This window comes from Sciurus vulgaris (assembly GCF_902686455.1).
Source record: "Sciurus vulgaris genome assembly, contig: HiC_scaffold_265_arrow_ctg1, whole genome shotgun sequence".
NCBI classification, from domain to species: domain Eukaryota; kingdom Metazoa; phylum Chordata; class Mammalia; order Rodentia; family Sciuridae; genus Sciurus; species Sciurus vulgaris.
Window position 1 is genome coordinate 169,850 of NW_027632789.1, and position 5,627 is coordinate 175,476.

Consider the following 5,627-nt stretch of genomic DNA (forward strand, 5'->3'; position numbering starts at 1 on the left):
CCAAAAAAGTCAAATAACCCAATCAATAAATGGGCTAAAGAATTGAACAGACACTTCACAGAGAAATAAAATCAATCAAGAAACATGAAAAAAATGTTCTTCATCTCTTGCAATTAGAGAAATGCTAATTGCTCTAAGACTTCATCTCACTCCAGTCAGAATGGCAATTATCAAGAATACTAGCAGCAATAAGTGTTATCAAGGATGTGGGAGAAAAGGAACACTCATACATTGCTGGTAGGACTGCAAATTGGTGCCACTACTCTGGAAAGCACTATGGAGCTTCCTTACAAAACCTGGAATGGATCCACCATTTGACCCAGTCATTCCACTCCATGGTCTATACCCAAAGAACCTAAAATCAACATATTACAGAGACACAGTAACATTATTTATAGCACCTCAGTTCACAATAGCTCTTCCATAGATGATAAATGATGAAGAAACTGTGGCATATATTTATCACAATGGAATATTACTCAGTCTTAAAGAAGGATGAAATTATGGCATTGCAGGTAAATAGATGGAGCCAGGGAATATCATCCTAAGCAAAATAAACCAATCCCAAAACACTAAAATCCAAATGTTTTCTTGTGATATGTGGATAGTGATCCATAATGGGAGTGAAAGAACTTTAGATTGGGCAGAGGGGAGGAGAGGGGATGAAGGAAGTATGGGGATGGGAAAGATGGTGGAATGAGACAGACATTATTACCCTAGGTACATGTATGATTGCATGAATAGTGTGACTGCATTGTGTATAACCAGAGAAATGAAAAGTTGTGCTAAAAAAAAAAAAACTGCTTAAAGAATTATGTAATAATTGCAAATCTGATCTCATATTTAGTAATACTAAGAAGGTTAAGGTCTTCTTAAAATGTACTAATCTTTTAGAATAGAGTCTCTCAAAGTGTGCTCTGTAGACCTCCTGAGGGTCAAAAATATTTTTATACTAATACAATGTATTATTTGCCTATTTCACTGTGTTAACTTTTCTACTGATCATGCAAAAGTGAATAAAACTAGTGACACCATAGCATAAATCAAGGCAGTGGAATCAAACTTTACCAGCAGTTCTATTTGCATTCAAGTAAAGGTCAGTTTTACTTAAGAATGTCTTTGTGTGTGTATGTGTGTGTGGGGGGTGGGTGCTGAGGATTCAAACAAGGGCATCATGCATGCTAGGCAAGCACTCTACCAACTGAACTACATTTCCAGCCTCAGAATATCCATAATGAAACAGTTAAAATGATCATCAAACCCTGATCATGGAATACTCATCTTTTAAATTTTTCAAACAAAAGGAGAGTCCTCAACAAATGTATCCACTACATCATGAAGATGGCTGTCCTGTGGAGAAGCACTTGCACAATTCTGAACAAGTCATTTTCCTCATAAGAACAGAACATCTCTTCTACCTGAAAGCCAGCTGACACGAACAATGTTATCAATAACTTCACAACAATGTTGATTCAAACTTATATATATCGCAAAGAAATTGAAGAAAATTAGCAAAGTGAGCATTTTACTTCAAGAGTAACAATTTTAACTCTCTCCTCATTCTCACGCTCTCACTCTCTCACTCGCTCTCACTCTCACTCTCACGCTCTCATTTTCTCTCTCTCTCTTTCACCCAGGGGGCAGACACTCTGTCCATCCACTTAATAAAATCTCTTGCATGAAAAAAAAAAGAATAACAGTTTTAAGTATCTGCTGGAAATCATGATTAAAAATTGACCTAACAGGGCTGGTGTTTTTGCTCAGTGGTAAAGTGCTTGCCTGGCATGTGTGAGTCACTGGGGTTCAATCCTCAGCACCAGATAAAAACAAATAAACCAAATAAAGGTATTGTATACATCTACAAACAAAAAAAAAATTAAAAATTTTTGACCTAAGCAAAAAAAATAAAATCAAATTTTAGAAAACCACCCACAACAAAGGGCTTGAGACTTCTCCATAAATGCTTTTCTAAATGACATCAGTAGTGATATTAACAAATAAAATATTTTAACACACACATATGTGTAATGAAATGTGTCAACATGTGAAATTCTGTATACCTCAGTGAATAATTATTTTCCAAATGACCAATTATGATGCTTTGTAAGTATGCATTTGAGCAAAAAAACCTATGTTTGTAAAGATGCATAGAAGCCCACAACAAATCAATGGTGTTTAGATTCTGTGTCATGACTAACCTTTAAGTTACTACAATTTCTAGTGTTGATGTCACATCAAAAAATAAATGCAATTACCTGAAAAAATAAAAATATCCTTCCCCTTTCTAACCAGGTATCTTCATGAGATCGGATATTCTTCATGTACTTAAATTTATTTTTAAAACTTTATAATACGGTAATGAAATTAATATAAAAGGGGCCAGAAAAATCCAGGTTTTATTTGTGGTGCTGGGGACTGCATATCTTTTTATACAGTTGGGCTTTTTTGTTGTTGTTGTTGTTTTTTAAACCAGGTATCTTTTAAAAAGCTAGCTCATTAAGGAAATGTGTTCAAGATGTTAAGAAATTTTCTAAAGTTTTCTGTGAGCTGCTGGTTCTACCCTCCTGTCCACCTTGTGCTGCTTCCCAGTTATGCTTCAAGATTCAGTTCAGATGTTACCACCTAAAGACTTCTTTTCACCCTCTAAAGCTGTGATAAACCTTTCTCCAGCATTCCATCAGAGCGGGTGTGGGGGTCTCTTATTATGATACTATACCATTTTGTAATTACCTGCTCACATCCATCTACAAGTGTAGGTAGTATACTACCAAAGATCAGGGATCTTGTTTTATTCATCTTTCCAGCTCTACAGTGTAGGAGAGCACCTGACACATCTCAATAATAATTCACTGAACTGACTTTGCAGTGTGGCATCATTTATCATATCAAAGCTCAGGGTATAGGAGCTTTATATAAATGAATGTTACTCTGCTAGATGCTGAAGAACTCTTGAGGGTTGGTACAGAGACTTATTCAAGTTGTGAACCCAGCATCCAAAACATCAACTATACCACTGAATTTTTAATGAATTAAAAGGAACTAGAAATTTAACTTTGCTATGTTGCAGTATCCTAGAATTTCATAGAGCATCTAGAATTTAGGAATTTGAATTTGCTATCTGAATGCCAAGTCAATCAGGTAATGCCAATATACCCCAAAAGGGAGTATATACCCCATAAGCCCATAAAGCTAGATAAGTACATGATAGCTTTAAAAATCTCACAGGAAAAGAAAATATATATGACATGGTGGTGCAGGCCCATAATTGTGGCAACTTGGGAGGCTGAGGCAGGAGGTTCTCAAGTTTGAGACCAGTCTTGGCAATTTAACAAGACCCTGTATCAAATTAAAATAAAAAAGGACACTGGGTGTAGTGCCACATTCCTGTAATCCCAGGGACTTGGGAGGTTAAGTCGGGGGACCCCAAGTTCAAGACCAGCCTCTGCAACTTAGCAAGGCCCTATCTCAAAAAAAATAAATAAATAAATAAAAAAAAGGACTTGAAATATAGTTCGACACTCCAGATGTAATCTCCAATTAACGAAAATGAAAAAAGTAAATATAAAAATGTATTTTAAAAAATGCCTAATGAGCCTTTTAAAAGTTTTTTCTTAATATTCCAGTTGAGATTAGCAACTGCATTCACTACATTAAAAACTCTGATGTACCATGCATTTTCAACAAATGAAGAGGATGCCTATTTTTTCTCTGGATCAGCTTCTAATATGGAATTTTTAATATTTTCTTTTTTTGGAATTTTTTAAATACACAAAGCTTTGCTAACACATACTGTCTCACCTCCTATGTAGCCACTCTTACTATCTTGAGTTTCTAAACTGTAAGTCAAAAACTTGGTTCCTCTTTGTTATGCTAATAGCTAAAGAAAAATATCAGTTTCATCATTTAAAACCTTCAGTGATTTCATATTGAGAACAAAGTAAAAATCAAAACAACTTACAGTAAATAAAGAAACTACTAGTCCTATAACATTTTTTTCTATGAATCCTATAGTCATAGTTGACACCACCTGAGATACTCCAGCTCTGGCTTGATGAGCTTTTTTTTGGTTACCCCAGTTGCCAGTAGCTGAAGACTATTTTAAACCATGAGATATTATTCTTGTTTTAATGGCCAACTCCAAGTTAAAGTCCTTTCCTCGATCAATAAACTTCTGTGCATAGTTTCCCACTTCTTTCAGCAAATTCTTAAACACACTGACAAAATGGTATTGCTTTAAACATGTTAATATCTACAAAATTCATTCTTAACAAGGACAATATTGCCCACAAGGGGGTGAAAATGGCTGTGGCAGGGCACAAAACCAAACCAAAACAAAACAAAAACACCCACACACATATAATATATACACCTATGTGGCAATTAAGAGAATGTGTCAAAAGAGTCTCAGTAGGACAATAACAAAAAAGGCTGAAAAATACTAATTTATAACAAACTGACAAAACCTGTGCAAAATACTAATGTTAATAAGCTTTTTGTAATGCCTACATGTTTTGCTGTTAAAAATAATTTTTCTGAAAGTTCACTATAGAATATATGGGAAATATAGAAACATCAAGAATAAAATTTAAGGCCAAATTACATTGTTATATTGTGTTCCTAAAGGAATATGTAACACCAAATATCATTATGTACAACTGTAATGCACCAACAAAAAAATATAGGGAGGGCTGAGGTTGTTGCTCAGTGTTGGAGTGCTTGCCTAGACCATGTGAGGCATTGGGTTGTATGCTCAGCATCACATAAGAAAATAAATAAGTTACTGTGTTCATTCACAACCAAAAATATTTTTTAAACGTGGGGGAACGGTGTCAGTTCTGCTGTTTAGGGCCGGCTCTGCGGTACCAGCCCTTCCCCATGGCTGACCTTGAGGAGTTTCATGTTTCTTTGCTTCCCCCACTGCCTCCCTCCTCTCCTTCTTCAGAAGTTTCATCAGCAACCTCCCCCAGTGTCCCAGTGAGTTTGGGCTGGCCAATTTCAAGCAGGAGCAGTGACGGAACTGTGGACCCCCTGGGGGAAGTGGAGCTGTAGATTGGAGATGCAGCATTTTCTCTAACCAAACTTTTTGAAGTCACATCTGCAGGATCAGCTCAAGTGGAAGAACATGCCCTCAAATGTACAGAAAATGCACATTTCCTTAAAAACTTGGCAGGACCTCTTGAAAGACGGCTATGATTCTTTAAAACCTAACAACTGATTTGGCCTGATTTGGACAGTGTAACCTCCTTCTTAACATAAATTTTTTGTACATGTATTGCAAAATAGGATGATCTCTTCAGCAGTTCTGAATACTGAGAATGAATTTTTTCTGGATTTTATGAAAGAATACTGATATTTTTGATGCAGACCAGTATTCATTTATTCTTAAATGCTTTCTGCCCGCTAAACATCTGTAGAATCCTTTATGGAAGTTAATTCCATCAGTAGATGGAATGTTAATAATGCTACCATTAGCATAGTACACAGATCAAGATGCAAGAATGGTAGACTTTGAAGTTGAGCTTCATTTTATGGTCCAAAGGAGTTAACTAAGGTTGTCTATGCTAGATCCAATTCCATTGGGGTAAATTCTCCAAAACCTATAATTGAGTCTTTCTTTTATATCCTTA

The 5,627-nt window shown here is 35.8% G+C and overlaps 1 pseudogene across 1 annotated transcript; it reads left to right on the forward strand.

Annotated features, from left to right (window-relative positions):
- Window positions 1–4,875: 4,875 nt before the first annotated feature.
- On the forward strand, window positions 4,876–5,360 carry LOC306652536 (uncharacterized protein C4orf46 homolog; annotated as a pseudogene). Its single transcript has one exon. The product of its transcript is annotated as an uncharacterized protein C4orf46 homolog (transcript).
- The last annotated feature ends 267 nt before the right edge of the window (window positions 5,361–5,627 follow it).